This window comes from Hibiscus syriacus, unplaced genomic scaffold (assembly GCF_006381635.1).
Source record: "Hibiscus syriacus cultivar Baekdansim isolate YM2019G1 unplaced genomic scaffold, ASM638163v2 tig00112491_pilon, whole genome shotgun sequence".
NCBI lineage: Eukaryota > Viridiplantae > Streptophyta > Magnoliopsida > Malvales > Malvaceae > Hibiscus > Hibiscus syriacus.
Window position 1 is genome coordinate 1,611,591 of NW_024063344.1, and position 20,021 is coordinate 1,631,611.

General features: G+C 34.2%; 1 pseudogene; it reads right to left on the bottom strand.

The window, feature by feature from the left end:
* Nucleotides 1–216: 216 nt before the first annotated feature.
* Nucleotides 217–19,426, bottom strand: LOC120180218 (annotated as a pseudogene).
* Nucleotides 19,427–20,021: the final 595 nt, after the last annotated feature.

Consider the following 20,021-nt stretch of genomic DNA (forward strand, 5'->3'; position numbering starts at 1 on the left):
TTGTCTGTTTAAGTCCACTGAAAAATGTATGTCGTGGAGGCTGCAATAACATTATGATTAACTAATCATTTGAGGGCTACAATATTATCTGAATTGGTGAATTTCACCCTGGTTTTCCTATCTGATGGATTGTTATTAAGATTTGGATTCCAATTTTCGCTGCTTCTAGGGCTGTCACTCCATATAAAACATATCTATGTAAGACTACGCATACTTCTTCAAGACTTGACTATGTTACTATCAACTGAAGCTTTCATTCAGGGTAACCGAACCCACACCTGTACAACTAAGAAACATCAATTCTGTACATCAATTTTCTCCATCCTAAAACAATTATTTAGTTAACATCATGGCTTGGAAACCAAAAAACTTTGTCAAGAGATAGCACCATAAGGGACAGATTCATGCTCGAGATAATCCACCATAAACATCATTTTCCACTGAAATCGCAACCGGGGGAAGTTAATTCTTTTCCCAAGCTCAAAAACATGGAGATGATAATCTCGTTAGTGCTGTCAGCCAGATCAGAAGGCTCTACAGAGTTTGTTAACCGTCAGATTAGATGAACACTGCTGCTCTATAGGTCCTGTGGGACTGCAAAGTCTGGTCCTCTTCGGTTCAGATATCCTCACATGGGAAATTGCCACAGCAAGCATATCAACCAGACCATTTTCATCTTCTTCATCTAATTTGCAGCTAGAGCTGTGAGATGTTAAGACTGGTTGTGTACCCTGACTATGACAACCACCATTTATCCTACTCATACTGAACTCAGATCTAGGTGAACGGGAGACTTGGATGGAAGGTCCTAGTTGATTTTTCAACTTCGATTTGATGGATAATGTCTTTAATGAGCGCTCGGTGTGGAACAATATCCATGGATGTCCTGAAGTTGGACAGCTCAAACGTCAGGAAATCAAGTCTGAAGATTAGGCTTTTAAAGGAACTGTAGGAGTAAGCAATTATTCAAGACCCAGGACAGAGTTACATGGTTCACCGAAGAATGCAAGGCTAATTTGCAATTTTCTACGAAAATGTATGTCGGTAATGCCCAATCCCACATAGAGTTGGAAATACTAGTGGGAATGGTATTTAAGGTTCACATTCTCCATTCTCTTGTTGAGTGATAGAGAACAAAGCGTGATAATATGTGTCTTTGACACATCCTCACGAATACTATCTTTTTAGAGAAAATTCGTAAGGAATTTTTCTCCGAAAGATTAAATGAAAAATGTGAAAGATTCATCTGATATTTATAGGCTACTGAGACTGTTAAAGTTCGAATATTTCAGATGATAATAATTGATTATTAGTTGTCTGAAATTAAATAAATTAAACTGTTATTTTCCTAAATTAAATAAGAATTTAAGATGTATCTGGACTGATTTCAAGCTTTGTTCATGGGAGAGACAAACTGTTAACATCAGGAGTTACATGAGTTATCTGATTTAATTTCAGGAGTTATAACTGTTTAATTTTTATGCAATGAACATTGACTCTTTTTTGAGTCAGATTCATCAAGAAGAGTTACAAAAAGGGTTTAAATTCAAAATTAAAATCAAATTTAATTTGATTTTCTTGTTGGACGGATTTACCCTTACTTCTAGCCTATAAATAGAGAGCTAAATTTAGCTTCTCAACACACATTCTCTACAATTATAATTCACTCTCCAAGTGTTTTCTAAAGTTGTTCTCTCCGTGCTTTCCGATAAGAAGTGCAATACCACCAGCAGTCCACTTCGATTTCGGGTGTACAGAATTCGGAGCGACCGTGTTAACCTCGGGGGACGGTCCGCCTACTGCAGCGATTACACACATCGGAGCGAATTCGTTTGTAAGGCATTGGTTTTTACTACGACATGGTTAATCGATTCTTTATTTATATATTTCAATATATATTTTTCCAATCAATGCTAATGCCTCATTTTGCAGCAGTCTATTTTACCAACACTTTAGAAACGAATTCGAACTACTGCAAAATATTTGTAAAAGGAACGATGAAACCACATGTTAGATTCAAATGTGTAAGTCTGGATTCAAATGTCCGTTCAACCTTGCATCAAAGTGGTACGTAATATCTTGATACATAATATTATTCTCGTGGTAAAATACAGCCTGATGCAACTTATAATTGGTTTGCTTTGACAAGTCTAAAATGTTTATTTACATTTAATACGATGAAATAGCTTATTAATAGTCAGTAACTGCCACTATAATAAATTCAATGTAAACGCTTTATGTATATAAATGCTTTAATTAGTCGGCAAGCATTAATATTGGAAAGTTGAATATAGTTTTGATAACTGACTGTTTTAGAATAGAAAGAATTCAATAGTGAATTGAAAGGTTGGGGTTATAACCTTTATTACTTATGATTATATTATATATATATATATTCATTAAATTTATGGTAATGGTGCTTAAGTTAATAATATTTTTATGGTTGTTTAAACGTTTAAAACGTTTATTATAGTAAAATAGATATTTGGGAAAAAGATGCTTTAAATGCTATAATATTTTAGCAATCATCCTTTATAAATGCTATAATGATATGAGTTATAACCACCGTTAGCATAATGAGAATTTATATATTTATTAATATGCTATAACGGTTTCACTAATGTGATTTTTGTAACTCATTATGTTGTTATATTAAAAGGAGCATGTTAAAAGGTGTTGTTACATGAGTTAAGGGTGAGTAACATCTTTATTTACTAATGCGTTTGGGTTGAAACAATTCTATGTATTTATTATAACTTTAAATATTGGATTTATATTACTTTGTAAATAAGTTTGATTGAAACGTTGAATAATTTTAATTGGTCATTAATTGTGCAAATTATAGCTTTAATGGTGTTTATTTACAAAGTAATATACATATTGAAGTATTAGCTGATAGTGATTTCACTCGTTCTCGTTTGGGTCTTGGTTCACGAGAATGTTAAAATTGGTTAATTTATTATTATTTTTATAATAAATTTTGAATTGTTATTGAAATGCCCATTTGTTATATGCATGGTGAAAGAAACCTTTAATGTGCATTAAGGTTAATCATTTTAAATGCAATAAAGCATTGCATTAATTTTTACATGAAACTCATGTTTACACATTTAGTGTTGCAGTTTCATGATTTTTAATCTTAAGCATGAATGTTAATTATAACCATTATATTTAATTGGTTTTTAAGTTTCAAAAGGAGGTTGAACAGTTTATTAAATAGCTATATAAATGTTTGTTAATAGCTATATAAATGTTGGTAATTAGTAAATATTCAATTTTGAAACTTATATGCTATAATCAATAAGTGACATGATTATAATGTTGATTAACATTTTTTTTGGTGAGATAATGCATGTATAATTGGTTAATATGAGGAAAAGAGTAACTATTTATTTTCATGTGGGGTAAGAATATTCCGTTTTCAATAGTAAGTTGAAAATAAATGTCAACTCTCTTGTCGTACTAATAATTTCTTTTGAGAAATTTATAACGATAACAAAAAGTTGCAATTTTGGAGAATCATGAAGATGATGATGTTGAACGAGAAGATTCTTCAAAATGATTATGCAAAGGTTGAAGTAGCGTGCATGGTGAGGATAAACAAGTCTATTTGGAAATTATGATTCTACCTGCGAGGTCAGACTATTTAGACTTGTTACTTATTAATTATTAATTTATGCTTATAACGATGCATGAATTAGTATAGATGTGCCTTTGAGTTAGTGTAACATCCTCAATACCAGGTTAGTGACTAAATTGTAAAGTCTCAGAATTTGGTGGTTAAAATAAAATAAATGAATAGTCTAAAGATTTACATGTAAATTATTGTGTAGGATGGAATTGAAAGGAATAAGGAATGGAAGGACAATAGAGTAATTGCAAGGAAAAATAATTAAAGAAAGGATAAGTATATTTATATAAGGATACACGTGGGTGGAAGGGGAGAAAACACCCAAGGCTTCCAGAGTTCTCTTCTTCTTATTTCTTCCTTGTGCGTGTGAACCAAAGCAAAGGTAAGATTTCTGATTATTGAGTTTCTTGTTAAATTTAAGATTGGTTTTTGATTATTAGATGATAACTACGCTTAAGGAAAGCTTAAGTTATCTTAACATCAAAGGATGATGGAGTTAGGAGAGATTTAAGATTTGAAATTCTTAAATGAAATCTTGGAATAGAGTTCATAACTAGAATTGAAAGTTAAATTTGACTTGTCATCAATCTAGTTAAGACATACGAAGTGTTAAAAGTGGAATTCAAACATGTTGAATTATTGATGTAATTCTTGAATTACATATGAATGATAGGATTTGGAGGTTTAAGATGAAATAAATGAGTATAAATTGGTTTAAGGATGTGTACTAGAGTTAAGAATGAAAAAGGGGATTAAACATGAAGTATTTAATCCAAAATGAATGAATTTTTGGGTTCAAAAAGATGATTCTGGGCAGAGTGCATCGATGCATATTCATAGTGCATTGATGCATCAAGGTTAAAACCCAGAAATTGTTTGAAGGTGTATCGATGCACAGGTAGTGCATCGATGCACTCTTTTAAATAAAAACATCGAATGCAATTAGTGCATCGATGCATAAGGCATGCATCGATGTATCCCATTAATAATAAAACATCGATGCATACCTTCATTAAAAGAGGAAATTGGCATTTATCTTAATCTAAAGAGTGAACCATTAGAGTATATTAGCTATAATACTGATATAGATCCATGTGTGATTATGTAGATACTAAAAGTAAGCTTATTCCAGAACGATCAAAGAATTAGAATCGAATCAAAGCAAAGCTAAGGTGAGTGAATACTATATGTATAGTATAATGGAATAAGACTTGTGATAAGTCTAATCCCTATATTTATTTTCATAGTACAATATTTGTGAACATGCATACATGATAATCATTGTAATACATGCATAAGGCATATATATGTTCATGTGATTGGATAAATTATGTATCTATATGAATAGATTCAAATACACATGTGATATGAGAACATGACATGAAGTAAGTGACATGAGCTACATGATCACAAGAGAAATGACATGAGTACATGAACATATGAAATATAAGAATAATGCCTATGGTATACGATATGAGAGCTATAAGTGTAATTGGCATGCCAAGAGTCGATGGTATAATAGTCCTTCGGGATGTAGTGGTCCTACGGGACATATATGACAGTCCTTCGGGACGAATACTGAACTATGGTTCGGTGCCCCATGAGGGAATTGATACGAGCTGTGGTGACAACATTAGTGCACAACCTCCATGTACTCACATACCTCTATTCTCAATAATATACATGGGCAATTGAAATACAAAATAAAGTGAAAGTGGTATAAGAAGGTAAGTTTCGTACATGCATGATATGATTATATATGTTATTGTGTAATAGATACATGCATATTGAAATGTCATGAAGGAAATGGTAAGAATGCATATTCATGAAGATATTGTTGCATATTCATTTATTGCCTCACTAAGTCTATGACTTAGCGTGTAAGTGATTTACACGTAGGTACCAAGAAATAAGAAGATTCAGAATAGAAGTGGCACGGATAGCAACATTACTAAGAAATCAGATCATAAGTAATTGAAAAAGTAGGTATTTTGTTGTGTATAGAGTGTTGGTATGTAATAAGTGGTTAATTACGAATGCTCTGGTCGATTTTGTATAAGTGGTCTCTTTTATGTAAATTAAAGTATTGTCTTTTAATGAAAGTTTTAAATTCCCGGGGTTTTTTTTCTTTAAGAATCAAAGTTTGAAAAGTCAATGTGACATCTCGGACTTGTATTTGGGTCGAATATGAGTTAGGGGTGTTACATTTAATGGTATCATAGCTACAGTTTAGTCGATTCTCGGCATAAACCAGAGTCTAGAGTGTCTGATAATGTATACATACCAACAAAATAGTGGAAACTTCTGTTCTGATGGAATAATAAGTATGTTGTTTTTCTAATAGAACTATATAGTTGTATTTTATAGATGTCCGGACGAGGTAGTTCTAGGAATGAAGCGGGAGATGATAGACCCGCTGAAAGCAGTAATTCACCTGCCCTGGCCAGGCAGAGTGAAGTACAGACATCCTCTGGAATGTATGTAAATGATCAAGATATATTCTTTAGAACATTAGACGCTGTATGACGCGTTTTCAACCTCCTGTTACTTCAACTCCAAAAATGAATGTTGCGAAAGAGTTGAAGGGATTAGGAGCTCTAGAGTTTAGAGGGGAAGTCGATGAAGGTCATGTTACTGTGGACCTTTGGCTTAATGACGTGAAGGTCATGCTTACGGGACTTCATTGTTCCGATGCTGAGAAGCTGGATGGAGTAATTTCCTTGTTGAGAGGACAAGCAAGGATCTGGTGGACCAATGCTACATTGAGGATGTCTAACGCCCAAGTAACTTGGTCATTATTTTTAGAAGAATTCAAATATAAGTACATCGGAGATCAATTTTTTCGTTAAATGAAGCAAGAGTTCATGAATCTGAAGCAATGGAATCATATTGTATATGAGTACGAGTGTGAATTCAATAAGTTGAGCCGCTTTGCTGATGAGCTAGTTCCTACGGAGAAGGATACTTGTGAGTGGTTTGTAGAGGGGTTACGTCCTCGATTGAAGGAAATGTTAATTGTCTTGAATTTATCCTCGTTTCAAGAGGTAGTCAACCGTGCCAAGGCTCTGGAAAGAGCTCAGAATGAGAGGTTTGAAAATTTAAGAGCTCAGACAGTTAAAAGAACAGATGCTTCTTCGAGTTCCGCACCATCAAAAAGGGGCAGAGATATTGGTTTTCGATCCCAAGTTAGATCAGAGTCAGTGGCATCCTCCGCTAGATGATCAAATCAGATGAGAGGTAGACAAACTCAGTCAGTGGGATATGGAGCTGGGAGATCTAATCAGAGTCAAGCCAGACAATGCCCACATTGTGGAAAGAATCATTCAGAGATATGCCAGATGATTTTTGGAGTCTGCTTTAGATGTGGGGACGCTGGGCATTTTGTTCGGGATTGTCCAATGTTAACCAGTGAATCTACACAGCCAGAGAGATCTATTTCTGCAGGCCAGAGAGGAAGAGGTAGAGGCAGAGGAAGAAGCCAATCGGAATCCTCTGCTCAACATGAGATACACTCCACTGCTCGAGTGTACAACCTCAAGACCAATGAGGATTGTGATGACCCATATATTATAACATGTACATTTCTATTATTTGACAAATGTATTATTGTATTGATTGATACGGGGTCTACATATTCATACATTACAAGTAAGTTAGTGGGAGAATTGAACATTCTGTTAGAAACTACTAGCAATGAGATGAAAGTGACGAATCCGTTAGGACACAGTGCTCGAGTAAATATGGTGAATCGAGGATGTCCCATACGAATTCAAGGAATTGAATTCCCTGCTAATCTGATGGAATTACCTTTCGACGAATTTGAAGTGATACTGAGAATGGATTGGTTATATCGTTATTACGCTAATGTCGATTGTATATTGAAAAGAGTAATGCTGAAAGTCCAGAAGGGGTAGATGTGGTGGTATTTAGTGAAAGATGGAATCCATTGGCAAATGTAATTTCAGTAATGTTGGCGAAGAAGTTATTGCTACAAGGATGTCAAGGGTTCTTTGCTAATGTGATGGATATTAGAACCAAGGAGAAAGGGATTGAAGGAATTCCTTTAGTCAGAGAATTTCCCGATGTATTTCCTGCAGAATTGCCAGGTTTACCTCCGGACAGAGATGTAGAATTCCAGATTGAGATAATACCGGGAACAACGCCCATTGCAATGACACCATACAGGATGGCTCCAAAAGAGTTGCAAGAATTAAAGATTCAATTACATGAGTTACTAGGCAAAGGATTTATTAGACCAAGTGTATCACCTTGGGGAGCTCTAGTTCTATTTGTTAAAAAAAAGATGGATCAATGCACCTTTGTATCGATTACAGACAGCTCAATAAAGTGACCATCAAGAACAAGTATCCACTTCCCCGAATTGACGATTTATTTGATCAATTAAAGGAAGCTTCAGTGTTCTCAAAAGTTGATCTACGTTTGGGTTATCATTAATTAAAGATTCAAGAGAAAGGCATTTCAAAAACAGCGTTTAGAACAAGATATGGTCACTATGAATTTATAGTGATGCCGTTTGGAGTTACGAATGCACCAGCTGCTTTTATGGATCTAATGAATAGGATATTCCAACCTTATTTGGATCATTTTGCTGTGGTATTTATTGATGATATTTTAATGTATTCAAAGTTAGAAGAAGAGCATAGTTCACACTTACAGATTGTTTTACATATTTTACGAGACAAGAAGCTTTATGCTAAATTTTCTAAATGTGAATTTTGGTTGAATGAAGTGATATTCCTTGGACATGTAATTTCTGCAGAAGGAGTTCGAGTGGATCCCCAAAAGATTAAAGCTATTCTGGAGTGGGAAGTTCCAAAGAATGTATCAGAAGTTAGAAGTTTTCTGGGGTTAGCTGGTTATTATCGAAGGTTCGTTAAAAACTTTTCGATCATAGTATTACCCCTAACTAAACTGTTGAAAAAGGAAGTAAAATTTGTTTGGACTCAAGAATGTCAAGAGAGTTTTGAAAAGTTAAAGAAGATTCTTACAGAAGCTCTAGTGTTAGTTCAACCTGAGTCTGACAAGAACTTTATAGTGTATAGTGATGCGTCTCATAGTGATTTGGGATGCGTATTAATGCAAGAAGGCAAGGTGGTGGCCTATGCTTCGAGACAACTAAAAACGCACGAGAAGAATTATCCAACACACAACCTAGAGATGGCGGCAGTAGTGTTTGCTTTAAAGATCTGGCGTCACTACTTGTATGGTGAAAAGTGCTACTTGTATACGAATCACAAGAGCTTAAAATACTTGATGACTCAGAAAGAGTTGAATTTAAGACAAAAAAGATGGGTGGAATTTCTCAAGGATTATGATGTTGTGATTGATTTCCATCTCGGAAAGGCAAATGTGGTAGCTGATGCATTGAGTAGAAAGACGTTTGCAGCTTTGCGAGCTCTTGATGCTAGATTATCGTTAAGAGAAGATGGTGCAATCTGTGCAGAATTGACTGTCAAGCCAGCATAGCTAGATCGAATTAAAGAATTTCAAGCTAAAGATGGAAAGTGTTTAAAGAAGATACAACAGATAAAAAATGGAGAGGGTATAGATTATGAGATTAAGTCTGATGAGAACTTGTATTATAGAGAAAGATTGGTAATTTCGGATGATGATGAATTAAAGAATGATTTGTTAACGGAAGCTCATTGTAGTCAATTGAAAATGCATCCGGGAGGGAACAAAATGTATATGGATCTCAAGAGTCGATATTGGTGGCCGGGAATGAAGAAATACATTACGAAATTTGTATCAAAGTGTTTGACTTGTCAACAAGTCAAAGCTGAGCATCAAGTTCCGTCAGGATTGTTACAACCAATTTCAATTCCTCAATGGAAATGGGAAAACATAACGATGGATTTTGTGATGGGGTTGCCTTTAACTCCGAACAAAAAGGATTCAATCTGGGTGATCGTAGATAGATTGACTTAGTCAACCCATTTTATTCCGGTACGAACTGATTTCTCTATGGATAAGTATGCAGAACTGTATATTAGAGAGATTATACGTTTGCATGGTATACTTATTTCCATAGTTTCTGATCGAGATCCTAGATTCACATCACGATTTTGGAAGTCATTACATGGAGCATTGGGAACTCGGTTGAACTTCAGTGCAGTGTTTCATCCTCAAACTGATGGTCAATACGAGCAAACTATTTAAATTCTGGAGGATATGCTAAGAGCTTGTGTCATTGAATTCAAAGGATCGTGGGAAAGGTATTTACCACTTACTGAATTTGCGTACAATAATAGTTATCAGTCAAACATCAAAATGGCTCCCTATGAAGCTCTATACGGAAGATGTTGTATACCATTGAACTGGTATGAACTTAAGGATCGAGAAGTTATTAGTTCTTAGTTGATTCAGAATACGGAATGAAAATTTCAAGTAATTCAGAATAATCTGAAAGCTGCAACTGATAGACAGAAATCGTATGCTGATTTAAAAAGGAAAGAAATTGAATTTCAAGTCGGAGATAAAGTGTTCTTCAAAGTGTCTCCATGGAAGAAAGTATTGAGGTTTGGACGAAAAGGAAAGTTGAGTCCTCGATTCATTGGACCTTACGAGATTACTAAGAGAGTAGGACCAGTAGCATATCAGCTAATTTTGCCACCTGAAATGGAAAATACACAATGTCTTTCATGTCTCAATGCTTAGGAAATATCGATCTGATCCATCCCACATTGTGACTACTAAAGAAATTGAAGTTCAACCAGATTTAACTTATGAGGAAGAACCTGTTCAAATATTAGCTCACGAAGTCAAGCAACTAAGGAACAAGACTATTTCATTGGTTAAAGTTTTGTGGAGGAATCACAAAGTAGAGGAAGCAACATGGGAACGTGAAGAGGACATGAGGATTAAGTACCCCTACCTCTTTGCATAATGAAAATTCGAGGATGAATTTTCTTAAGGGGGAAGAGTTGTAACATCCTCAATACCAGGTTAGTGACTAAATTGTAAGGTCTCAGAATTTGGTGGTTAAAATAAAATGAATGAATAATATAAAGATTTACATGTAAATTATTGTGTAGGATGAAATTGAAAGGAATAAGGAATGGAAGGACAATAGAGTAATTGCAAGGAAAAATAATTAAAGAAAGGATAAATATATTTATATAAGGATACACGTGGGTGGAAGGGGAAAAACACCCAAGGCTTCCAGAGTTCTCTTCTTCTTCTTTCTTCCTTGTGCGTGTGAACCAAAACAAAGGTAAGATTTCTGATTATTGAGTTTCTTGTTAAATTTAAGATTTATTTTTGATTATTAAATGATAACTAAGCTTAAGGAAATATCAAGTTATCTTAACATCAAAGGATGATGGAGTTAGGAGAGATTTAAGATTTGAAGTTCTTAAATGAAATCTTGGAATAGAGTTCATAACTAGAATTGAAAGTTAAATTTGACTTGTCATCAATCTAGTTAAGATATACGAAGTGTTAAAAGTGGAATTCAAACATGTTGAATTATTGATGTAATTCTTGAATTACATATGAAGGATAGGATTTGGAGGTTTAAAATGAAATAAATGAGTATAAATTGGTTTAACGACGTGTACTAGAGTTAAGAATGAAAAAGGGGATTAAACATGAAGGATTTAATTCAAAATGAATGAATTTTCGGGTTCAAAAAGAGGATTCTGGGTAGAGTGCATCGATGCATATTCATAGTGCATCGATGCAGCAAGGTTAAAACCCAGAAATTGTTTGAAGGTGTATCGATGCACAGGTAGTGCATCAATGCACTATTTTAAATAAAAACATCGAATGCAATTAATGCATCGATGCATAAGGCATGTATCGATGCATCCCATTAATAATAAAACATCGAATGCATTTTATGCACCGATGCACAAGTAGTGCATCGATGCATACCTTCATTAAAAGAGGAAATTTGTATTTATATTAATCTAAAGAGTGAACCATTAGAGTATATTAGCTATAATACTGATATAGATCCATGTGTGATTATGTAGTTACTAAAAGTAAGTTTATTCCAGAACGATCAAAGGATTAGAATCGAATCAAAGTAAAGCTAATGTGAGTGCATACTATATGTATAGTATAATGGAATAAGACTTGTGATAAATCTAATCCCTATATTAATTTTCATAGTACAATAGTTGTGAACATGCATACATGATAATTATTATAATGCATACATAAGGCATATATATGTTAATGTGATTGGATAAATGATGTATCTATATGAATAGATTCAAATACACATGTGATATGATATGTGATATGAGAACATGACATGAAGTAAGTGACATGAGCTATATGATCACAAGAGAAATGACATGAGTACATGAACATATGAAATATAAGAATAATGCTCAAGCTATACGATATGAGAGCTATAGGTGTAATTGGCATGCCAAGAGTTGATGGTATAATAGTCCTTCGGGACGTAGTTCTTCAGGATATAGTGGTCCTACGGGACATATATGACAGTCCTTTGGGACGAATACTGAACTAAGGTTCGGTGCCCCATGAGGGAATTGATACGAGCTGTGGTGACAGCATTAGTGCACAATCTCCATGTACTCACATACCTCTATTCTCAATAATATACATGGGCAATTGAAATACAAAGTAAAGTGAAAGTGGTAAAGTAAAGTGAAAGTGGTAAAGTAAAGTGAAAGTGGTACAAGAAGGTAAGTTTCGTACATGCATGATATGATTATATATGTTATTGTGTAATAGATATATGCATATTGAAATGTCATGAAGGAAATGGTAAGAATGCATATTCATGAAGATATTGTTGCATATTCATTTATTGCCTCACTAAGTCTATGACTTAGCGTATAAGTGATTTACACGTAGGTACCAAGAAATAAAAAGATTCAGAATAGAAGTGGCACGGACAGCAACATTACTAAGAAATCAGATCAGAAGTAATTGAAAAAGTAGTATTTTGTTGTGTATAGAGTGTTGGTATGTAATAAGTGGTTAATTACGAATGCTCTGGTCGATTTTGTATTAAGTGGTCTCTTTTATGTAAATTAAAGTATTGTGTTTTAATGAAAGTTTTAAATTCCCGGGGTTTTTTTCTTTAAGAATCAAAGTTTGAAAAGTCAATGTGACATCTCGACTTGTATTTGGGTCGAATATGAGTTAGGGGTGTTACAGTTAGTCTTTAAAACTTAGTGGAAATACTACGAAATGGATAAACCACTAGTAAAGACTAAGGTAGAGCTACTAAGGATAAGGTAGTAGTGCAAACCCGAAATATATATGCTTAATAAGATACTAGTGTGATTAAAAGTATCAAGCATAATTCTTCAAGAAGCCTTAAGAAAGAGAAAATCTATAAATGGTTTATTGGAAAGTAGTGCGATGAGTATGAAAGTGCATGTCTAGGATTGGTTCTATGAAGACTTGGTACTTAAGCGTGCCTCTCTTTCATAGAAACCTACCTGGTGCATTGTTCATTACTATGCTCACTATTCTAATTTATAAAATACTATGAAAAGATAAACACTCTTAAAACTTAGTGCATAAGTTAAAAAAGTATAGATTAATTTGGTTGAGTGGAATACCAAATTTAGTCATAGTAAATAAAATATTTGATGATCTCTTTAAGGCTAATATGTTGATTATCATGAATGAGAATATGATAGACACTATTGCTACTAAAAGTATGTTGTAGCTATTAAATCTCTTTAAAAGTTTTTCCTAAGTAAAGGAAACAAAAGAGATTATATATTTCATAATGGTTTATGCATTTTAATCTTAATGATTTGAAACTTCTCAAAACTTTGAGAATATAATTATGTGTAAACAAAACTTGAGTTTGTTAAAATATAATTTTATGGCTAAAACTCATAACAAACTTTACTCTAGTATGACTGAGTATTTGTTTACACGTTTTACAAGACACTTATGGATATCTTAAAATGTTAGAAATGTGGGGGTGTCTTAAAATGTAGATTAAATACATAAACTCAAATAGAAAATATTATATCCACTTCTTCTAGTATTCCTGCTAGGTCTTCTCAAGAAAATGCTTTCGAGCCTAGAAGAAATAAAAGGCAAAGAGTTGAAACCTATTTTGGACCAAATTTTATCACTTCCTTTATTTCTGAGATAAATGATTTGACTCTCTTTCTGATCATATAACTTAAATGTTATATGAGGATCCTAAAAAAGCTATAAGATCTATCGATTCTAGTTTCAAGAAAAACGCTTTTAATGATGAACTAGAATCGATAATGTCTAATCATACTTGGGAATTAGTTGACTTTCCTAGAGGATTTAAACCAATCTGTAGCAAATAAATCTTCCGGAAGAAAATGAGACCAGATGGTTTGATCCAGTAGTACAAGGCAAGGCTAGTTGTCAAAGGGTTCACTCACAAGTTTGTTTTAGACTACTTTGATTCTTACTTCCCCGTTATGAACATCTCAAAGATCCATGCATTATTTGCACTAGCCTCCATTCATAAGTTGCAAGTACATCAAATGGATGTTAAGACTGCATTTTTGAATGGAGATCTAGATGAGGAGATCTATATGGGAATAATGGTACAAGAAATTTCATAAAACTATACTTAGTTTTGGTGTTGTTGTGAATGGTTCGGATGCTTGTATGTATTCGAGGATGTTTGGTACTGATTGCGTCATCATAAGTTTTTTATGTTGATGACATATTGATTTTTCAGTTCTAACATTGAGTCCATTAACAAAACAAACAGTTTCTTGTCCACTAAATTTGAGATAACGGATTTGGGATAAGTAAATGTAATCTTAGGAGTCAAAATTGTCAAAACTGAAAAGGGATTTTCTTTAAGTCAATCACACTATCTTGAGAAAGTGTTAAAGAAATTTGATAGTTTTGATGTCGTCCCTGTTCGGACCCTTGTGACCCTAGTATATATCTCTTTAAGAATAAAGGAAGTAGCGTTTCCCAAACAGAATATGCTAAATTAATCAGAATCTTAATGTTCTTAATGAACTATACTCGACCTGATATTGCTTATGCTGTGAGATATACTCATAATTCGAGTGGTGAATACTGGATTGCTCTTAGATGCTTACTGAAGTATCTTAAGGGTACTTTGGATTGGAAACTTGAGTTTGTTGGCTATCATGTGGTACTGGAAGGATATTGTGATGCCAACTGGGTTTCTGATAATGATGAGGTAAGCTCTACGAGCGGGTATGTTTTTACTTTGGGTGGAGCAGCAATCTCATGGAAATCATCAAAATAGACTTGTATTGCTCGTTCTACCATGGAGTCAAAGTTTATAGCTCTTGGCCTAGCTGGGCAAGAAGTCAAGTGGCTTAGAAGCTTGTTAGCAGATATTTTATTATGGGGAAGATCGAATCCTCCGGTTTCATTATTGTGTGATTCACAAGCTGTGATATGTGTGGTTAAGAACCAAGCTTACAATGGTAAGTAAGGACACATTCGCATGAGACATGAATCGGTTAGACACTTAATAAAGAATGGAGTGCTCTCTTTAGAGTATGTGAAGTCGGAAAGGAACCTAGCAGATCCTTGGTCCTAGATTAGTCGAGGGGGATGGGCCTAAAGCCCATTGGTTGAGGAATTCATGGTGGATACCCAACTTAGTTATCTAAGTTCCATGTGGTCAAACGAAACCATGAAAAGACTCATAGTGCACATTCCTACTGCCTATCCCTATGATGAATAATGTGCATGCCCAGGATGAGCTTAATTGCTCTTAATAAATTCATAGCCCATGCTTTGGGTGGTTTTAGTGAGAAAGACTTGATGAATTTACCGATTTTGGTTGAATATCTATTCTTAATAAGTTCATAACCCAGAGTTGAGTGGGTAGTTCTAATCGCGAAGGACTATATAAACTTACCGCTTGATAGGATGAGTTTTATTAAACTCTTAATGAATTCAAACCCAAGAGTTTGAGAGTTCCTAGTGAAAAGGACATATTGAATGGGAGTTCCTAGTGAGTAGGACATATTGAATTCACCAAATTATGAGGTTGAATATTTATTCTTAATGATTTCTTAGCCCAAAGTTTGGGTGGTTCATTAATAATGAACTTGAAGAAAGTCACCATACCCTTTGTGAGGTTGAGCTATTGTAAAAGCTCTTAATTATTTCATATCCCTGTTAAGGGTGGTTTATATCGAGATAAACTTGATGAAATAACCTATGTAAGTGAGAAGGGTTAGCCACCTTCAATGAAAAATGTTGGGCCATTTTTCTAGCACACTTACTAGAATCCTGAGGTAAGATGGTCAAATATATACTTTTGTATATATATATCTTACACATCGAGGACTCAGGTGGATGAAGGGGTTAGTTGTGTGTTATGAGTTTACCCCATCTTAGAAAGTTCCAGACTAGTTTCACTTATCTAAGAGAAGGATTGCTCATCATCACTATGTACTAGTTCCATATACGTTCACTAATGCTTAAGCAACTAATCTCGCTATTGCTCTTCTGGAAAGATTGTTTTCGAGTTTCAGAAGAATTCTTTCGCATTAGTGGGGGAATGTTGGTAATGCTCAATCCCATATAGAGTTGGAAATACTAGTGGGAATGGTATTTAAGGTTCACATTCTCCATTCCCTTGTTGAGTGATAGAGAACAATGCGTGGTAATATGTGTCTTTGACACATCCTCACGAATACTATCTTTTTAGAGAAAATTCGTAAGGAATTTTTCTCCGAAAGATTAAATGAAAAATGTGAAAGATTCATCTGATATTTATAGGCTACTGAGACTGTTAAAGTTCGAATATTTCAGATGATAATAACTTATTATTAGTTGTCTGAAATTAAATAAATTAAACTGTTATTTTCCTAAATTAAATCAGAATTTAAGATGTATCTGGACTGATTTCAAGCTTTGTTCATGGGAGAGACAAGCTGTTAATATCAGGAGTTACAGGAGTTATAACTGTTTAATTTTTATGCAATGAACATGGACTCTTTTTTGAGCCAGATTCATCAAGAAGAGCTACAAAAAGGGTTTAAATTCAGAATTAAAATCAAATTTAATTTGATTTTCTAGTTGGACGGATTTACCTTTACTTTAGCCTATAAATAGAGAGCTAAATTCAGCTTCTCAACACACTCTCTACAATTAGAATTCACTCTCCAAGTATTTTCTAAAGTTATTATCTCCGTGCTTTCCGATCAGAAGTGTAATACCACCAGCAGTCCACTCCGGTTTCGGGTGTACGGAATTCGGAGCGACCGTGTTAACCTCGGGGGACGGTCCGCCTACTACAACGATTACACACATCGAGGCGAATTCGTTTCTAAGACAGTGGTTTTTACCACAATTCGGTTAATCGATTCTTTATTTATATATTTCAATATATATTTTCCAATCAATGTTAATGCCTCGTTTTGCAGCATTCTATTTTACCAACAATGTATGTATCATTTGATTGGTCTACTAGTAAAGAAAAGTAAATTAGAGCTTACTTAATACTTCATCGGCTGTTATTCTTGATGAAACATCCCTGGTCAGCATTCTAGACAGCAGATCACGTAGTGAAAATCAAGCTTTACATTCTTGATTGCCTCAAATACGGCCTTCAAGGAGTCTCCTTGAAATGGAAGAACACCAACCAAAAGCACATGTAGTAGCACACCTGCACTCCATATATCTACCTTCCCAGAATAATTTCCCAATAGAACCTCAGGCACAACGTAAGTCGGACTTCCAGCCAAACCAGACAAAATCTGACCTGTAGCGAATAGTAATTGTGTCACAAAAGGTTTAGGCACAACTCAAAAGGAAACAAGCAGAACACTAAACAGAGCTTTCCAAGGCAATATGCTACTGCAAACGTCTTTTAGCAAGATCAAATTTATTTAGGTGAAAATCTATTATGTTTGACTTGTAATTCAAGGATAATAAGTGTAAGCACCTTCAAATGTATAGTTTCAAATTTTTTTTTGGAATTATCTTTTACTGTAGTTTCACTGACAGTGTGGTTTGATAGGCTACAACAAGGCCACAGTCCCTGGCATCCTCTGCGACAGATATTAACGCTGCTTAGTTGCTAGACGTGGTACCGATGGTTGTAGACATCTTTAATGCTTGAAATTTTTATCATTCAAAATAAATTTAAGCACCTTGAAATATAAAATCCCCTTGATCCTCTTCTTCAGCAGATCTCCACATTCACCAACCAGGACACAGCTATAGAAAACACGTCATATTCTAGGCCAATAGTCTTAGATTCTCTTCATCACAAAACAAACAGGAAAATTCCCTTCATGCACCTTTCTCTCCATTTATGCATGTGGTGACTGACATTTTGCAATCACAAAATAAATATGCCATGCCTGAAGGAATACAAACTTTACAACCCCATACATTGAATGTCGAGTTGCAAGAAAATACACAAAGAAGGAATTTAAAAGAATCAAACAAACAGAAAAGGCAATTCTTCAAAGTAGGTTCCAGATATTCACCATTGGAAATTCTCATGGCAAGACCGAAATCTGCCAGCTTTATCTTTCCTGAAGTTGTCAGGAGAATATTCTCTGGCTTTACATCTCTATGCACAACTCCCATCTCATGACAGTACTTGATGATTGACATCACATCCTTAAAAATATTAGCAGCACGATGTTCCGAAACTGAGGTTCTGAAATTTGGTCAATTAAACTACCTCCAGAGCATAATTCCATGAGGAGGTGAAAGCAGTCGGGCTCCTCATACACCGCCTGCAAAGTCACAATCCCAGGATGACCAGATAAATGCTGCATTATCTCTACCTCTTTGTGAACTGTCTCCTCTCCCTTAAGCAAGGTTTTACAAGCAAACTCTACTCCACTACTTCTAGACCTGCACAACCAAATTGACCCAAATTTCCCCTGCCCAATTGTATCACCTTTAACATAATCCTCCTCAATCTTTTTCTTCCCACCAATTCTAGTAATCGCCTCAATGCAACCTATCTTCCTCTTAAGACCTCTCCCAAGAGAGACCAAAGATGATGCACCACAAGGTGGGGCAGTAGCAATGCCAGCAAGCCTACTTTTAAATGAACCAACAGGAGGTGCATCCATATCTTCCTTGCACCTCTTTTTTATCCTCGCATAATCTTCTAATGAAAAATGAGACCTAATATAGGATGATCTTGAATCCCAAGCCGAAGCAAATTTGTCAGTTACCACTGGAGAGACATCAGTTTCGCTTCCTTTTCTTTTCTTTCTCATCAAGTCAAGCATCAATTCACAAAGTTATCGAAAGTTAGACCTTGGATACATTAATGTTCCCAGAAATTACAGATGATCATGAAAATATATCCAGTTTTATTGAGGAGTCTCGTTTGCTTTTCTTCCCTGTAAACAAAAACAATAGTGTCAAAATCAGTTCAAAAACAAATGATAAACAGAAAAACGGAAAAGGCAAACACAAGATAACTTGATTCGCAAAGCCAAAAACACATGTGAGGCCCCGGTTAAGTTTAAGATGTTAAAAACACATCTTTAATAGAAAAGGGAACACTTGCTTTAAAAAAAGAAGAAATAAACGATAAGCTGAATCCATCTTGTTCTTTTTCACGGATCCTACTGGGGACCAGATAGATCATAGATCAAAAATCAAAATCCTAACTTTACCATATCATCATTCAAAAAATTGAATTTAATTATAAAAATCAACTAAGAAAGTACTGAGAGTTTTGTGGCCAAAAAAAACGGAACCTATAAACACAGTGAAAAATCGCTCAGATTGCAATAAGGGAGACCCCGGTTGATGAATAGTTACATAGACCGAAAATAAATAAATTATCAGCGAAAATTAGGCAAGTGAGACAAAATTCGGGGATGAAATTTTATATCATTTGATATTAATTCTTATCATTAATCTTAGCAATTTGATACTTAATTTTACTTTATATTAATTGTGGTTTTTTGAATCATGATAATATTAATTTTGATACACAAAATTTAATATTGATCATTACTTTTAGTTTTGATGTTTATTTTTAATATTTCTTTTAATTTAGTATTAATTTTGATCAAATAAATTTTAACTTGGATTTTATAACTATTTGAAATAGTTAATGGATCTCAATTATAATTAATTTTAATAAATGATTAATTTTAAAAAATTCCTTACACTTTTAAATATTTACATAATAAAGACAAATTTACTTGTGGTACGTTTTAGTACGTCACTTTAATGATACGTTGTTGTATGCGACATGTGTTGTAGAATTTTTCTCTCTCTATATATATATGATAGTTAGCGTTTAGCCGTTAACACGGATTGTTTTTTTTTTGGGATTAAATTGTAGTAACTAACTATTTTTTGGTTAAAAAATTATAATTAATTATTCAAAATTTATCTACAGATTAATAAAAGGATTAATTGATATTAAATATACTGGATTTTATCATGT